Below are 18,713 nucleotides of genomic sequence, written 5' to 3'. Positions count from 1 at the left end.
GAAGTTGGTCCAATAAAATATATTACTTCACCCACCTTGTCTCTCCTGTAAATCTCAGTGAGAGATGACTCAGGTAGATCTAACTATGGAAGCATTGGCGCCAACTTTTCCCAGCACCGGTGGGTGCTCGCCCCTGGCCCTGCCCCGACACCACCCCAGCCCCTCTCTGCCACTGTTGGAGTGTGCCTCACAGCATTCGTAACACCTTGTCACTCCCTGCCACCTTTTCCCATCATATGGTCTTCTCTGAGCAGATGTCGCTCAGTTGCTTAAATATATCTAACAATACCTGGGGAAAAAAATCTAAAATTATACCAGAATGAATGCCTTAACGCCTTTCTTTCTGTGTGCTGCATTCACTTACCATGAAGCGGTGCTAACCAAGTGTTCCATCCACAGCACCATAAGAGGAGGGATGGGGTCATGGCCAACTTGGCTGCACCACATACAAATAGGGTACAGAGTCGTGGCAGCGATAGACTCTAAGCAGGCCCTTTGGTGCTTCCAGGCATGCGGGAGGGATTCCATCCCTATTGACCTCTGCAGAGAATCCCTCTCCTAAACCAGTTTACGTTGGCCCCTTCATGTACAGCACTGCAGTCCAATAGGCATTCGGAATGAGAATTCTAGCTCCTGGAGTGTGAATCCAGCATAAATCCATTGATGTCAACTGAGAGCAGATCTTGAACCCATGAATTTTCGTGTTGGAGTCTCGCAAAATCTTAGTTCTTATTGCTTTACACCTTGGATAATTTCAGCATGCAGTTGCCCTCACATCCGTTGTGCCACCTTGGCTTATTAGTACACGGGGCTAGTCTGTGTAACATATACAAATCCTAGATCTCTGAATCCTCAGTCAAAGATATTCTCACTTTTTCTACATTTTGTTGAGTACCTATTGTGATTCCATTGTTACCTTGTTTATAATAAGAAACATGTATCTTTAAAAAATATAATAACGAGGAGGCAAGGCTGGATGAGTCTGAAACCTGGAAGTCTTCCACCATATGTCCTTCCTCAGATAAAACACTCAGCAAGGTCTGGCTTTGGTTTCTTGGGCTTGGCAGTAGATAAACTCCACATGAGCAGATTCTTCCATTATTTAAGACATGGAAGTCCCATTGGAATTCAGTGGGAGATGTTAGTAGGGATGGATGATAGTGATATATATGTATATATAGTGTATATGGGTGAGTGTTTTAGAAGCTAATGAGGCTTTTTCCACTCTCACTGTCTTCTGAATTTCAGTGCAAGATTGTCCTTTTTAAATCTCAACACATTTTTAAATGCCACTGCTTAAACATATATGCTTAAACCCCAGTGCACACTAGTCAACTTCTTCAGTCACAGATGTGCATTTGACTCTCATTGGCTTCAGTGTGCATTTTAAAGGGCAAAATTGGACCTGTTATAATGAAACATCCATGGAGAACCTGCGAGAATCTATTAATAGCAATAACAGTTTGTGGTTTTGCTGCATCTTTCACTCTGAAAGGTCTCAAAGTGCTGCCACTCTGTACATAGTATACTGGAATCACGTCACCAACAACTGAAATGCAGCTACCTCTGGGGTGGAGTGTACTATCTGTATCACAGCACACAGCATCAGTCTAGGGCAGGAAGTGAAGAATGCCATATCCACTTGAAATTGCAGGGGGAATGTAGATAAGCACCATATAATTACCCAAACTGGAATGTTGCCAGGATACTGAAGCTGACAGCCCTATGTTGGAAAAATGCCATGAGACCTTAATACCCACAAATGGGCAGGAACTCGGTTTTATGTTTCATTTGAAAGATATGTAAACAAGACATGTAAAAATGTTGCTCGTTTTTAAGTTAAAAATGCCTAATCCCAAAGAGAGGTTTTTCTGTATTAGTTTCAGTTACTAAACACACTAACCAACCCTCACTTTACTCTGGGGTCAGATTACTTGGTTACCTGCAGGTATTTTGTGTGATTTGCATTGGAAGCTGCTGGGCCAACACATTTGTTTCCATCCCAGCAGCCTCTCACCTCTATTACAACCTTTCATTAGCGATTCTCAGCAATCCCACCCCCTACTCCCTGTTTCAAAGAGCGACTTCTTTGCTAGCTGGCAGCATGTCTAGGTTAACAGAAAATGTAAGATTTTGATAACCTGCAGCAAATATTTTCCGTTGCACTGAAAAACAATTTGTAGAAGACAGAAGCAGTGATCTGATTTTATTTTTGATACAGCTACTACAGTTGCTAACTGTAAACTCTTATCAGTGACATCCTTGTACAGTTCCTCATCAGCAGAGATTCTAGCAAGGAAACACTGTATTATTGTTTCATCCCATGTGGCTTTTTTTAAATGAACACTGTTCTAACTTCTAAACCTTTTGGAGATACAGTAATTGGGAACCCTCTAAGTGACTTGGGTATTTGGGTTCCTTTTTATCACAGGTTAAATTTGTAGGCACAGGTTAAATATTTATTTTATTTTTAACACATTCCCTTTGCCCTAAATGTAATGCTATCTCCTCACATACCCTGCTTTTAAAGTGAGGAGTAACATAGGATGAGTGACGTAGGTTAACATTTGAAGTTTAGCTTGAAGTTTAGAGGTGGCTGAATTTCAGTCGTGGGTGAGGTGATTCCAGTACACTGTGTACAGAGCTGGAAGCATTTTGAAACTTTTGGATATGGTCCATTTTGAAACCGGGATACCATGAGGCAGATTGTGGAGAAGCCACAGTTTACACCAGCTACCCCCATCTGATCACGGCATTTTCACAATAGAAGTTTATGGGGTTAACTATAAAAATACACTATACTTAAACAAGCTGGGAAAACATATTTCATAAGGGAATACAAATATCAGGCAGAATGGGTATTTTTGATGGCTATGAATACTATACTAAACACTCTTAGAATTACAGTAATCTAAAAATGGAAATAAATGTTAAAAGTAAGTAAGAAATTAAAAAAAAACATTTTTTCTTTTCTTTCATTTGTTAAGGATTTAGTGTTGTGCTTTTACCTAGCTGCATGATATACTGCAGAGAAATGCACAGGATTTCAGGATTACATTGGAGTTGTAACATCCGGTAAATTTTATGTTGGGAAATTTAGAGCATGCCAAACAGCTTGCTACATGGACAAAAGAGTAATGTGAATAGATTAGAGAGTTATTAGTCCCAAATAATAGATGATATACAATATATATAGTATAATGAGTACTTACTATCCTGCATTTATCCGTTACATTATGTCCTTTTTAATTATGTACCCTGCTGCCATTGAGGCTGGCAGCTGGCACAAGAAACATTGCAAAGCTTCTTTCACTAGATAGCTTCTTCCAATCTTTTTTTTCCCCCTCGTTGAGATGTAAATGTAAATAGACTCTGCGAATGTGTTTCCCTGCATTTAATAGGTGTGTTTTCCTACCCCCAAAAAACTACCCCCAAAATGACTGTCTCTTTACAACAATAATTTCAAATAGGTGCTGTTGCACTGACATATGTTTTAAACGTATCTTCAAGCTGGTGTGAATCAACATAGGTCCAGTAAAGTCAACAGACCTACACGGATTGACACTAGTTGAGGATCTGGCTCTTAGATTTGAATTACCTATGCAGTGTCCTATGTAAAAATGAAGCCATGACTATCATATTTAGTTGTCTTCATAATCAACACTCGCCATCTATTTAACTCAATAGTATCCTATAACTGGGGTTTTTTTAAAAGGGAGTATACGTTCTGTGAATCTGATTTTGTGCTCATTCAGACCAGTTTTACATCAGGCTGACTTCAGTGGAGTTACTCATAACTTACATCAAGTAAGAGCAGAATCAGGACCAAAACTAACTTTCTGGGAGCATAATAAAATTCAACCAGGGGTTCGCTGGCCCTTTTAAATTTATTTAATTTTATTATTTTGCTTCTTGCAGCAAATTTTAAAAAAAAATCTAACCCACAAGACCCTTTTTGGTGCTGGCAGTGCATTAATAAAAAATAAGTTTTATGGAACAAAGTAAATAAGGCAATTCATACATCATTCTAAGACACACAGAAATGAGGCAGAGAAAAATAACCACTGGATATTTTATATAAGGATATTTCCATGAGTCAGCTCATTTTCAAGTTTCTGGGTTTCCAGCTGCAAGCTCTGCAGTGTTGGCTTATCTTCTACTTGTGGCCTTGCATGCGCCAGAATTAGCTTATAATTGGCTGAGTTTCCCCCTTTGTAACTAGTAATAATAGAGCTTTTATCAGCAGAGAACGGCTAAAAATTTGAATGTTTTTAATTTCATCACAACTTGTAATTTTTCCAGGCCGTGTACTGTATGAATGGACATGGGCGCTTCTTGCTTGGTAGCAGAGCTGACAATGTTATGCATGATTTTGTAGGCAAAATGTACTGTATATAATGTATAACCCTCCTTTCAGAAGTTCCCTAGCCAATGGCCATGGTGCAGTTGAAAAACCCAATCGTATGTCATAGGGGTATGGGCAGTTAGTTGAAGTGGCTGTTGTCCATCTTAAAGGAGTAACCCTTAGAGACAGAGACTGAGACGTGTACCTCTTGGTAGCACTGACATTCAAACAGGGCAAACTATTTTCTGTGAATTTTAATTCATCTGAGTTTTAAAATTTTCTTCAGCCATTTTCACTCCTCCAGTGTGTCCTTTCTGTGAACTTTAGGATGACGGACTGCAACTGGCAAAAAATGTTTGCTGAAAGTGAATTCCAAAGACAAATATGCAAGTATTTGTGGGAAATGAATTTTAAATTTGTATACGACAAAAGAATTCTCCTATTCATCCAGTTAGAGGGACAAAAACAATACCGTGTGACTTATCTAACCAATGACAGTTTGAATTTTGAATATTTGCAGTCAGCCTGTTGAGTAAACTATGTGGAGAGTTATTAGTTGACTACATTCAAATAACAAATATGTTTGAGAAAACGGCAATCTGCTCGCGGATATCCTGTGAATAAAAAAGAGGCAACATGTGTTAAATAAATTCTTCACTGGGAATTATTCACCTAGCAGTGCTGACAGCCATGAAATTCTTGTGGGCCATTTGCAGTTGATAGTAGGAATCCGAGGCACAGCCATGATATACTGTATAATTCCAGTTATTCAAATTCCCTTTATCCGGAAATCCTAGTTAGCCGGTGTGTGTCCCCTATGTAGCCCTGCAGCTCAAAATAGCACTTCCATTTAGCCGAATGCCCAGTTATCCGAAAGATGTCCTCCAGGCCATTCAGATAAACACGAGTGTACTGTCATAGTCATAACTGTGCTTTGTACTTGAACTGTGCCTTTTATCTGAGAAACTGAACTAGGCACTTTACTAATGGATGGCAAAACCAAAACCATGAGTATTCTCTAATGGTTAGAGCAGGTCTCATGAGTTCTGTTCCTGACCCTGTCACTGACTCACTTGGTTAAGTTGAGTAAGTTGTCACTTTCCATGCCTGAGTTTACCCATTTGTAAAATGGATATAATAGTACTGAAAGATTTAGGGGGGCACATTTTTTACAGGAAGGAACAAATTATCTAGGGTTGTGGTGGATTGTCCACACTTTAAATCAAGAGTAGATGCCTTTCTAAAGGGTTTGCTCTAGCTCAACCAGAAGTTACGGGCTTGATGTAGGAACTCTTTGGTGAAATTCTATGGCCTGTAGGAGGTCAGACTAGGTGACTGTAATGGTCCCTTCTGGCCTCAAAATCCATGAGTCAATGAGGTTTCAAATCCTCACATGTAAGGGCACTACAGGTACAGTGCAAAGTAGTATCCTTTCATGCCTCAGACTGGACCAATTTTGGCTTTGCATGAAAGGAATAAAATAATGTTTTGGTTTTGTTTTCCCCTACATCGTTTCAGATGTATTTGCCACTAGCAAAAGGGCACAGAGACCAAATGATTTCAGTTGATTCTATGGAGAGAGCTTAGCAGACAGTAGTTTTTGATCTAAATGAGTGACAAAATGTTTAAATGATAAACTGGACCTGTGTGATTGAGTATTTTTAAAGTAAGCAGTAAAATCTTAAACGTTGATTTGGTGCTTTACTGGAAACCAATGGAGAGATTTAAAAATAGTGGTTATCTGCTGAAGAGAGTAGCAACGTGTATTTGAATTAAATTAAACTTTGCTCCTCTGGGAGCTCTGCTAAAAGGGAAGGGTAACAAAGTCATTGGCCAGTACTCTCAGGTCATTCTTGTCTTCTAGTGGTCTCAGTTTGGCAGCATACGGTACAGTGATTGACCAAAAGAATGTCTGCAGATGTGTATAGAGAAGATTGTCAGTGGAAAGTGCCTATCTCTGAATAACATCAAATCCTATTATTGTATGGTGTGATACAGTGGGACACCATGCTACTCTAGAGGGGTGTCAGGAGCTTCCATCATCCAGAGAAGTCCTCTCTCTTTACCTCCAGCATTCCGTAGTCCTTAAGACAACAATTGGCGATGCTCTGGCTATCCCTGAATAGATGCATTGCTGCTTTAAGGCACAGTTGGAACTTCTACAATACCAAGGTCAACCATGTAGATCAAGGCTATCCCACCAGAATTGGGATACTTGGCAATCTGAGTTCTTGTACGTATTATGTGAAGTGCATGCCATTCTCCTGAGCTTACTGACCAGTTACAAATGAAGCAGAGATGACAGGAATGACATTTCCATGCTAATTATACTGTGTCCCCCTCTGGATAGCTAATGTTATGTAACAAAGTCCACCCTGCTTTTCAGACTTTTCTAAGTTGGCCATACAGCTATTGCTGAAGGTTGAAAATTGGCACAAAGTATTTCAGACCTACAATAATTTTATACTGAGCAGTTTAAAGGGTGGGGCTAAGAGGTATTGGGTCACTTTTAAGTAATATTAGTTGAACATCTGGAATTGCATTGGTGCTTTTTATCTTGCACTTGCACAGCTCAAAACCCAATGTGTAAAAAGAGCTTTGGTGTGAATAAACATAACAGACTAAAATAGCTCCAAATTCCATTTAACCTCTGTGGTCCCATTGTTGATCTATGCAGGGAAGGGAAGTGATGAACCTGGATCTCTCCCTTCTGCACAGACAGAGTGTGGCAGTATCTTCATCAATATTTCCTTCTTTCCGAGGACTTGGTGGGAAGTCTGGGAAGAGCTCGGTGGAGCATGGGCTGGGTTGGAGAAGCATTCTTGGTGTCTGCCCCAGCACCCATCCCCAACAGCAGACTTTCCCTAAGAAAAGGAATACAGCCCTAGCCACCGCCAGCCCTTCAAGTAAAACAATTTCCCTTTCTCCATAATTCCAGTGGATCTGTGGTGTGTGCTCAGTATTCAGAGTGGGGTTGGCAATGGATGACCCTGGTCCTCCACTTATCCTTGGGACTGATGGGTCTTTGGAGGCCCACATCCCCTGTTCTTCCATGTGGCATTTTCTGCCTCCAAATGGGTATCACCAGACATCAGAAATGATCTTGCTCTACCTTATAAAGTCAAAATTCACTCTGTACTTGGGGTCCTTAATTTTTTGTATAACTGGGTGTGTTTGATCATGCTGTCACAGTGAAACCAGGGGGGCTGCATTTCTAGAAAAAAACATCCTGTGATAGAGAAACTCACCTTTCATTTCCTAAGAAGTTGCATGCTAACAGCATGTGTGTGCTATAGCTTGCACTGGGTACATCAGAATGATATAATACGTTACATTCCACCATGCAAGTATTGTTGGTGAGCTTCACTGTTGCAAAGGATGTTTGCATTGCATTAATGAACTTGTTAGAAAACTGCAAAATCACTAGGCCCAACATTTAGGTTATATTAAAAGAAAAGGTGAGGGTCACGAAACCCATTATGATGCGAAGGGATGCAGCAATAATAAATTATTATTATTTATTTATTTGTATTACAGTAACACCTAGATGTCCCAACTCAGATTGGGGCCCCATTGTGCTCGCTGTTGTACATACATGTAGCAAGAGATGGGCCCTGAGGAGTTTACAATCTAAATAGACACAACAAAAAAGGAAGTATTTTTATACCTATTGTGCAGGTGGGGAACTGAAGCACAGACATTAAGGGATTGATCCAAAAGGAGTCTTTCTATTAACTTCAAAGGGCTTTGGATCATACCCTAAATGAGGCCTCTAGTGACTTATCCCAGATCCCACAGGAAGTCTGTGGCAGTGCTGTGAACTGAACCGCAAGCTCCAGAGTCTCATTCTAGCGTTTTAGATGCAAAACATCCTTTCTCTCAAATGTCTAAGATTGTCTCCGTTTTTTATATGTCTGAACCCACTCAGTCTCGGTTTATTAAACCAAGGCAGCCCAGTGCATCTTCTCCCAAGTGATCTGAGAGTTATTCCCAATAGCAAAACAAATTTAAGGGATTCTGCTTGCTAACAAGGTGCTTGGTTGCTGCAGGGATTAAATCCCTCCCTGCTTAGCTGTGGTAGTTTTCTTGCCTTTTGCTTTTTGGGAATGTTTTCGAAGTTCTTGAAAGAGTTACAGCACAAGCCACGGTGGCTCCGCCTCCTTCTTGGCCCTCCAAACCATAAGCAGTGCAGCTGAGGTTATGGGATTTATGTGTAGTGGTTTGAGAATATAAATAGAAAGGAATTTATAAGATTTCTTTCTCTGTAATTCAACACTCAATAGCTTTCCCTCCCCCACACCCAGCACATAAGGTGCTATACAAAAATCATCACCCAGCACATAAGGTGCTATACAAAAATCATGAAAGAATTTGGGTAGCTTCAGCTCAAAGAAGCCAGTAACCTTCAAGCAGGCTTTTCTTCACATCTCCTAATGGGTCAGCTTGCTACTTGCCATGAGAAAAAACATTTGTAGAGTTCAAGGAGGAGGGAAAACTCATCAAGGTTGACCTTAAAGTGTTTTCACCAGGTCCTTCCATCAGGAGGGTTGGGATTCACTCCTCTTCTCTCTGGTTGGAAGAACTATGGGTTCAGGATCCAGAAGTCCAAGATCCCCCAAAATCCACTAGAGACTTGTCATGTGGAGTCCAAGTGCATTTTCAGCAGGGCCGGCGCTTCCATTAGGCGACCCTAGGCGGTTGCCTAGGGCGCCAGGATTCGGGGGGGCGGCATTTTGTGTGCTCCCCTCGGGGCGCACGGGAGCTTCCGGTTCCGCTTCCATCGCGCCGCCGAAGAAGGACCTTCTGCTGACGTGCTGCAGGCAATTGAGCAGCTCAATGACTGCCGCTGTCGCCTGTGGCATTTCGGCGGAGGGTCCTTCTTCGGCGGCGCGACGGGAGCGGAACTGGAAGCTCCCGCGCGCCCCGTGGGGAGCGCACAAAATGCCGCCCCCCAAATTCTGCCTAGGGCGCCAGAAACCCTGGCGCCGCTCCTGATTTTCAGTAGCGCCAGAGCCTCTGCCTCTGTCCTGCCAGATATTGAGGCCATGCTACCAAGGATTCCTTCACCCACTGCCACCTCTGGAATGCCCCTGACAAAGTGCATTGCACCTTGTGGAGTAGCTCCACCCAGAAGTTAATAATGCCTCATGTTCTGTTAACGTTTAAAAGGATTCCCCATGGGATTGGTGTAGGGACAATCCCGGTAGTTTACCCTTCCCTTAGCCTTACTCTTCCTGGTCCTAGCTCACCCCCTCCTTGCAAGCCCTGGTGCCATCGAGGACCCTTCACAAGGTCAGCAGAGGGGTTGTTCTTCTGCATGGGATGGGGGAAGGCATGGTTTCCTTTGCAGACACGTCTTGGAAGGGAACATTTTGACCCATTATCACAAGGGGTGGCGGAAGGATGGGAGCTGAAATAAATGCTTCGTCTTGGTCCCTGCCACCCTCCCCCGATTACAATTTGCACTGAACGACCATTTCAAATCTGTTTCAAATTTGAACCTAAACCTTTCTTCTGCCTTTCACATTTCAAATGTGTGCTGGGGCATCGCATCAGATTCCATCGCATCAGCCATAAATAATGGGCCCTTCAGCCTAGCGCGAGGCCCCTTGGGACAGGTATCACAAGTTCAGAGATTACTGTCACATCTGTCAAGAGCAGAGTGCTTGGAGTTAGAGAGAGCCCTTTGGGCCTGGGTCGGCTGATAGCGACAAGCTTTCTTTGAAGTGCATGTCTAGTCTTTTATTCTTCATAATGTTCTTTTTTTTTTTAAAGATATTTTCTGTGTTACAACCCAGCAAACAAATCCAATGTAAACATTAAAATCCTCACTTACAGAGGTGTAAGTTTCAGCTTCTCGCTGATGTCATTTTAAATCTGGAGTAGCCCCCACTGATTTCTGTGGAGTAACTCTGATTTACCGTGCTGTAGCTGAGAACCACACTGGGTCCCTGAAGCCTGTTTTGTGCCCTGTAATTTTGCAGTTAAAATAAACGATGGGTGCAGCCTAGGGCAGTTATGTCTATGTACATCCACAGGCAGGCATTTGGAAATGTAAGTGCATTCCTTGCACCTGTAGTTAATTGCATCCACTCAGTTACATGTGAGCACAACATTTTACTAATCAGGCCTCCCTGCAATGCAGTTTAAAAAGCCATTAATGGGATATGTAAAACTCTGAACAATTGTCTGCTGTATTTAGAAGTAATCCTGCCTATTATTTTGTCTTTCAGATATTGGAAGCCTTTTTCTGACCCAGATTTTGCTATTGGGTACATAGTCACGGTAGAAAGACCCTTTGTTTTTAGTTCCCCTGCCTTTGCTATTTATTCCTCCAACGGAAGTCACACCACACTTGGTTTGTGATTAGGGTGACCAGATGTCTCGATTTTATAGGGACAGTCCCGATTTTTGGGTCTTTTTCTTATATAGGCTCCTATTACCCCCCACCCCCCCGTCCTGATTTTCACACTTGCTGTCTGGTCACCCTATTTGTGATGTCACAATCAGTTTCCATGGAAATTATTATGTCATGACTTCAAGTGAGGCATAAAAAGTTGCAGATGAACTCTTAGGCAAATACAACTATCCTTAGCTAAAAGAGCCTTCTTCCCCCTTGAAAATATAAGCTATAGCTGCAGAACACTTTGCAAAAAGAATGGTTTCCAGTGTTCTATACAGATGGGATGGAAATTTAGAAAGTCATGTCTGTAGCTGGTTTCCCTGCACCTGTAATAACTATTCAGGAAAAATAATATTCCTTATAGCTACCCATAAAGGATCAAATCTCTGTGTTTATTATAGTACAAAGTGCAGAGATGCTTGGGTTTTTTTCAGTATTACTTTGAACTCTGATTTCTGAAGTGCTGTTAAAGAGATGTTTGTATTAAGGGAAACAGCTGTAATGCCTTTGGAACTTTTATGAACATTATGGAAAATTCAGGTGGACTACTCAAATGTTATGTTGTACATAAATATATATATACATTGTACTCTGCATTCATGCTGTGATACTATGTGCTGGTCAGTGTAAACAAATTATAATTACCGGGATATATGCCATTTTAATGGACAAATTGTGTTGTCAAAGGACACTTCCCATTATCTCACTATATCATGTCACCACCCTTGTCTGTCTCATGTTAGAAAACATGACGTTAACTGTGCTTACGTTTTTAGTGTTGACAAGGATAGTCAGGTTTAAAAACAAGTTTGACCTAACCAGCGAACACACTGTTAAATGTGGCTGTCTTTGTCATGCACAGAGCAAAATATGTTTAACATCGTGTTCATTAAAACATGTTAGTTGACCTGTTTTCCAGAATGGCACTTTCTCCCAGTTTAACAAGACCACAGAGGGTTCAGTTCCACGTTTAGCCTTTCTAGACTGCGCACCCAGTATAAACAGAGACTTTTTCTCACACTGCCATGAAATCCCAATCCTTCCCTGTGTCATATTTCTGATATGGATCAGACTCAGAGAAAAAAAGGCACACTACACACATATCATCTCAATCTCCCATCTGACCAGTACCATTTACTGAAAAAGTCTCTGCGTGGTTGGAATACTCCTGTGTAGAGATTAAAGGGGTGAGCAATTTTGTGTCTGCGCTACTCACATCTGAAAGGGCTGTGTTACCGTATGTAACTACAGTACGTGCTTGAAAATGGGAAGGAAAAATTTAATCCATTGTATAAAACTGCAGTGAGCTATTTGTCAGAGATGCTGGCAAACTCTGTTAAGTAAACCTCTGGAAGCTTGTGAACGAACTGATTTTTTTTCCTGGCAGGATCTCCTTCTGCATCACAGGAATGAAATTACTTGTGATGAAGAATAATCCAGGGAAGGAGGAAAAAAACAAAAGAAAGACAGAAAAAAAAAAGAAAAAACCAACCAACTAGCAGCACACCATAGGGCAGTGGTTCCCAAACATTTTAACAAGGCTAAAAGTGCATTTTTTCTTTTTTTGCGAACTACCTTACACATCTATAGATGGTTCTCTCCACAATGTTTCAAGACGATACGTCGATTGCTAGGAGCTGTCATGCTGGGCTGTGAAGTGCCATTTAAAGTAGAGGGTCCTCTAGCTTCCTGCTCCCGCCCTCCCCAGTCCTGTCTCCAAGACCACCTCTCAGCTTCCCCCAATCCCTTTGCTCTCACTTTCCTAGGTCTGCCCCACTCCTGCAGCCCCAGTTGGCGCCTCTCTCTCTGGGATCAGGGGCAGCACTTCCAGGGAGTACCTGGGCAGCCTCGGGGAGTGATTGCAGACAGTGACAGGTACTGCAGGGTCTGGGGCAGGTTTGAGATGGTGGCAACCCATCTAGACCCTTCTTGCAACCCACTGGTGGATCAGGACCCACCATTTGGGAAACACTGGCATAGAAAGTTGGGTCCCTTTGCCATTAGGAAATGCAAATACTTCTTTATGGAGGGGAGCTGCTGAAACTTGCAGGTGAGTTCAGATTGGGTGACTTACTACACACTTAGGTGTGAACCCAGTGAGGAGAAGTGAGTCCAGAATCCAAAGGGGGTGTATCAGGGAGAATGAGACAGAGGAAGAGAGGTTTGCTGAGTACAAAGAAAATCACTGTGTAATGCTTTATTTTATTTGTGAGGACCCAAGATAAGGCGGGAAGAGGGAAACCGAACTGTGGCTGAAGGCCAAACACAGTGCTTTTAACTGCTTCCTTTCACTTCACAATGGCCAGGAGACTGGGAGAGGAAGAGCTGGAGAAGGAGGAAAATGGATTGAGAGGAAGGATGACCTAATCGTAAGGGTGTTAGCCTGGATTCTAGAGGCCTAGGGTTCAGTTCTGTCCTCGAACATATAGGCTTCCTGTCTGACCTTCAGTCAGTCATTGGGTGTGTCTCAGCCTTACTCCCAATGCATACAATGGGAATCAGAGTACTTCCCAACCTCATGACTGATAGATGTGTGTGTGATGGTGGGGCATGCAGAGGCTATGGTAATAGGGGCCATATAAGCACCTAACATAGAGTGAGTAAGTACATAAATAGGCCTTCACACGGCAATGGGTTACACACATGCTTAACTTTATGCACTGAGGGTGGAATCCTTGCCTCATGAAAGTCAGTGGGAGTTTTGCCATTGACTTCACTGGAGCCCGGATTTCACCCCACGCGTAGTTCTGTTGACTTCAGTGGTGTTGTTCAGTGAGTGAAATGAAGCATTTTGCAGGATTGGGACCATAGATCGTGTTATTTATTTATTACAGAAATGTTTGAGAAATTGCCTTTCTGTTTTTAGGGAAAGAGGGTACAGAGCACCAGCATAATCTGCCCTAGTGCATTCGCGATAAGGAGAACAACACAGAGATAATGGCCTGTGCGTAGGAGTTCCACACTTACCATCTATGGGCCAAATTCTTACATCCTTACTGATGTGAAGTAACACCCCACTCCATCAGAAATCCCACTGAAGTCAATGGGTAAAATTATGTCCCCTTTGATTTCAGCCCCAATGGTTTTGCTACTCCACATGAGTAAAGAGGTCAAGATCTGACCCTATATGATACAGCCCTTCCTTCATGTTGGCACTGATTGACATTAGGCTCCTTGTCTTCTCCAAAGAGATCATAATATAGTAAACATACTATTTGTATTAATAATGTGGTAATTTATTACTAGTATTAACAATATCTTAAATTAGCAGAATTTTATCCCACCAAATCCCACCTTTAAATTCTCCATTGGTAATGAGAGTGAGTTTGGATGAATTAGACAACTTCATAGAAAACAGATGAACTATCTATCCAGGGTTTCCCAAGTGAGTTTCACTTATGGCCAATAGTGGGAAAAATTAAAGATAGCAGAATCAGTGACTGTATAAGACTAAGCAACAGGGGGGAAAAGAAAAATTTATTAGGGACGTGAATATAACCTAATATGTTTCTGGAAGACACTTAACTTCTTTTTAGTACTCTACATTTAGTCACACTTTAAGCTGTCTTATTCTAAAATGTTTTTTCTTTAGGTGGGAAAATGTAGAAACCAATTAATATTCTGAAATATACATATGATTGCAGGAGAGAGAGATTCTGTACCCAATCCTGATTCCAATGAAATCAACTGAGAAAATCCTATTAACTTCAGTTGGTGCAGGATAATGCCCTGTATTTGGAAATATTAAGAAAATGGTATTCTTTAAGGAGAGATTGCTAAAATGAATCTGCTCAGTTGTCCTCTTTGGAAAGATACCTTAAAGCCACTTTTATCAAATCAAAAGGTTCAGTGAAAAGACAGAGAAATTAAGAGGTGTCCTTCATGGAGATTGGCAAAACATGAAGTTCGTAATATCTCTCCAGTTCAATTATAGCATTCGAATCAAGGAGGAAAAAAAAGTTATCAAATATAATGAAAGCTTTCTTTTCTACTGACTTAAAAAAGTACACTCCTGGGTGTCCAGACCTAAAGGGAATTTCAAAGTCAGCATTATGATGGGGAAAAAATGTAATGCAAACGAGAGTGAAATAATCATATTTTTCTGGTGGAAATAAATGCAGTTGTTTGATGTAATTTTGACATGCAGCATAATTTCAGCGTCAATGCTGAAGTTTAAAGGATCAGTGTGTCTTTATGAGATTTATATACAGAAAAGCCATTCAACAGGAAATTCCAAATCAGACTTTGAGTCTTCCTGAGATAGAAAGCTTTGTATTACATTAGCTGCAGATAGAAAGGAAGAGATGACCTTTTTCAGTAATTTCTAGGCGCCCATTCTACTTGAAAATCCAGCATGGTTATGGTGCATAAATCACAAATAATGTCTGACTGTTTTCATAGTCACAAAATCAAACATTTACTGTATTTCTGTAATTACAGCTAAGCCATTTAAAGATGCAAAGAAATTCAGATGCAGTGCTAGACAGGGTTTATGTCACTGTGTTGTTTATTGCAAATATTTTTAATACCATGGGGAAACATTCCTAACTATTAAAATGGTTGGACAAAGAAGTGGAACACATACATAGCACTGTTATCAATCTGGTGACCTGGGTGAAAATTACTAGTGATCTCAGTCCATTTCCAAATAAAGACATTCTCACATCACAAAAATCTCCATCGCAGTTGGCACCTGTACTGACATCAACACAAGGACAAAGAATTAAATTCAAAATAGTTTAATCCTGTTTTCAGTTAAAACGGAGAAGGCAGTGCAGATGTGGTCAAACAATGTAAAATTTTGTTAGAAAAACACACTTACCAGCTAAATCATTTTAGTTCCAGCTAAAGCAGTTTCTGTCTTTCACTTTAGTTTAAAAGTAGTTTTCTAACTTGGGTAAAAGCCCACTTTAGACAAGGCCAGGGTCGCTCTTTTGCCACAAGGAATTGTTGAGATACATTGGGAATTTGCTTTGGAGTTTCTGCTTGTACTATAGCTGTTCTGTGCATCAGTTTTACTTTGCATATGTCAATTTCTTTGGCAGTCAATATGGTATGAATGTATCTGAAATGTGTGTCTGTGTCTAAGCTGTTTTTCACAATCACCAATGAGAGTTGTACGAATGTTGCAAAACATTATCCCCAAATATTTACTAGAATTTTGAAATGAATTGGCTTAGCTATTCTACTGCACTTTTTGTGTTTGCTTCCTGCAAACATTCATAGGCTGGGGTTTTACTGACATGATTTTTAATGGAAAATGAATTACAAATTAGACCGTGTTTTTTCACTCATCCAATCAGGGAACAGAAAGTATACCACATGACTCATCTGACCAATTACCACTTCCAATACAGCTCAGATAACGAATGCAAGAGAATTGTTTTCTCTCAATTCATAGAATTGGGGAAGAGAGAGGATTAATCAAATTTAAGAAATTGCCATCTGCTCCAATGTGTTCTGAGAGAAGAAGCGGAGGCTAAATTCATAAGATAAATTATTTGTTGCAAATTATTTGTTCAGCTCCAGTGACTGAGATTAGTTAATGGGTAAGGCAATACTGAAAGGGTAAAATGATTTGAGAGGGATTGACAGTGGTGTTTTTGAGATTTTTTTGTTTATTGTGGAGCAGCTTTTATTTGACCATATACATTGTTACCGTAAGTTTATAGTTCCTGCTTCCGCCAGAACTATGAGTTATATCTATCAGTGTTTTTTCTGGCCTCCAGCTAACTTGCAGGATCCTTTGATTATGTCATAACATGCAGGGTAAAGCAAGTGAAGGGTTTTTAAATCTGCTTAAAGTTTGTGTAGAAAAGAATAGAAGGCTATAGCCGAATTATAGATACTCAATGCCTGTACGTAATCATATTTGGCAACATTATGTATTGCTTTATGACACTGTCAGTAATGTCCTCTTCATTTGCAGTAGATCTGTTTATTTGTGTGATAAAAGTTTGGGCCAGACCTGAGTTCTGGCTGAATTTTTGTGAAATTAGCATTGCTACTCCCTTGAATCTGGGCCTGAGGTGTGCGGTGTCAGTCACTCCGCATCTGTTAGAGCAGCCTGAAGCCATCTGCAATTTACACCAGTTGCTATGGTCCCAAGCAGCATCCAGAGCACAACTTCTTTTCTCCAGCCACACCCTCATTCCCCTGCCCTTCTGGCAGAAGAGAGTGGGGGTGACACAGGAGCTTCTACACCAGCTCTACTCTGCAAGAGGATTTTCCTACACTCCCGTGATCCTTCCAGGGCAGGTTAAGTCAGCTCTTTGGGCAGATTCCACTGGTGGTAAGGTGCAAAGTGACTGCTTCACAACTGAGAATCGAGCCCATTATTTCCACCCCCCATCTCCGAATGTCCTCATCTACATTTTAAAATAAAAATCTTGTTTATGAAAAAATATTCAGCCAATAGAATCCCTTGTGACATTCAATGATATTTGGAAAAAGGCAACATTTATGGGTATGTTATAAAAACACATTGCAAGAAACTGTTTCATTGCTAAAATTCAGGAAAGTCCAAGAAGCAGCGGTGCCAACAAATCTAGAAATTGCCATATATAGAATAGGGCCCTGATTCAGCAAGGTGCTCAAGCCCATATGTAGTCAGTGGGACAGCTTGTGTGCTTAAAGTTACATGCATGCTTAGGTACCTTGTCTGATTAGGCCCTCGTGCTGTAATAGAATTTGGGTAGCCTTTGCAAGCTTTTCTCAGTATCTATGTGCATTGTGATCTGTAGGGCATACCTTTGTGATCATTTCTGAAAGTACAGGTGAAAGCCCGGCTCCACCGAAGTGAACAGCAAAATTCTCATTGAGTTCAGTAAAGCTGGGATTTTATCCTCTCACTCCAGATTTTTTTGTCTTACTAATATAAGTATTTTACTTCCCTTGTTTATTATGTTAATATATACAGACTTTCACTCATGCAGCATACTGAGAGACTTCATTGTTAAAGGAAACTGAAAAAAAATCTTCCTTTTTGGTTGGAAGAAGGTAAAGATGCAGAGGAACTGGCCATTTTCTTCCATTTTGGCAAAGTTAAAAAAAGCTAGGGGATTTTTTTACCAAGTGTGGGGGGAGAGAAAGGGGGGAGATGTAAGGGATTTCAGAAATGGCAGCTGGGCAATTAGTGTTAACGATCAATATCAGAATGGCTTAGATTGCATGATTCACTAGTAAGAATTTTGAGCTAGCTGGTAATTTTAGTTTAAATAGTCAGGCAGCTGGTGAATTGAATACTGATGAATATCTTGTTTTGTTAATATCCATTCTCTATCAATTGAAGGCTTAATACACAAAGAAGAACCCTAACATTCTTGCTATTTTTTCATTGCCACAGGTAGAGCTGAGTAATTCATAGCAATTTAGCGTTGGGCTTTTTTTTTTTTTTTTGCATGTGTGCTCAGTTAGTCCAAAGGTGATTTTCTTAAATGTATTTGTTATTCAAAATTATTCACCAAACAAGTCTTATGATAAATCTAGGTCTGTAGGTTTACTTAGTTAAATATTTATACAAAAGTTAAAAAAGTGGCACCTACCCAATGCTCTAGGCACCCCTGCTGGCATAGATTACCAGAACAAAAAATAAAATTAAAAAGCTATCAGAACACAAGTAGTTTGTTGCAAATATTCAATATTGAGAACTGGAGCTGTGTTGATTTACTGTGATTGGACATAGAGGTCACATGGTATGTTTCTGTTCCTTGATAAGGTGAGTGTAACTCTTAGGATGAAGTTTCCCTTGCAAATACTCATGAACATGTGTATAGACTATAGAATCTACTTTCCATGAGTAGTCTCTAACATTCACTTAAAATTCAATGGTGAAATCTTGCCCCTGTTAAAATCAATGGGAATTTTACCATTGACTTCAGTGAGGCCAAGATTTTACCCACTGTTTCCATGAACACTCCTGTCAGTAAGCTTATTTGTTAGTCTATTCACAGAAAACAAATACAA

General features: G+C 40.7%; 1 protein-coding gene across 5 annotated transcripts in view; it reads left to right on the top strand.

Annotated features, from left to right (window-relative positions):
* MAF (MAF bZIP transcription factor) overlaps positions 1 to 18,713 on the top strand; it is a 224,243-nt gene that overhangs the window by 49,048 nt on the left and 156,482 nt on the right. Inside the window, exon 3 of one of the 5 annotated variants that reach the window (XM_044986922.1) lies at positions 7,799 to 7,803. The exons of the other annotated variants lie outside the window; for them this stretch is intronic. The gene's annotated coding sequence lies outside the window, so the exon portion shown is untranslated. The remainder of the gene's footprint in view (positions 1 to 7,798; positions 7,804 to 18,713) is intronic. 5 annotated transcript variants of the gene reach the window in all.

The sequence above is a fragment of the Mauremys mutica genome, chromosome 14 (genome assembly GCF_020497125.1).
Source record: "Mauremys mutica isolate MM-2020 ecotype Southern chromosome 14, ASM2049712v1, whole genome shotgun sequence".
In the NCBI taxonomy this organism is placed as follows: domain Eukaryota; kingdom Metazoa; phylum Chordata; order Testudines; family Geoemydidae; genus Mauremys; species Mauremys mutica.
The sequence above is the reverse complement of the archived record's forward strand: the minus strand, read 5'-3'. Positions and strand labels throughout refer to the sequence as shown.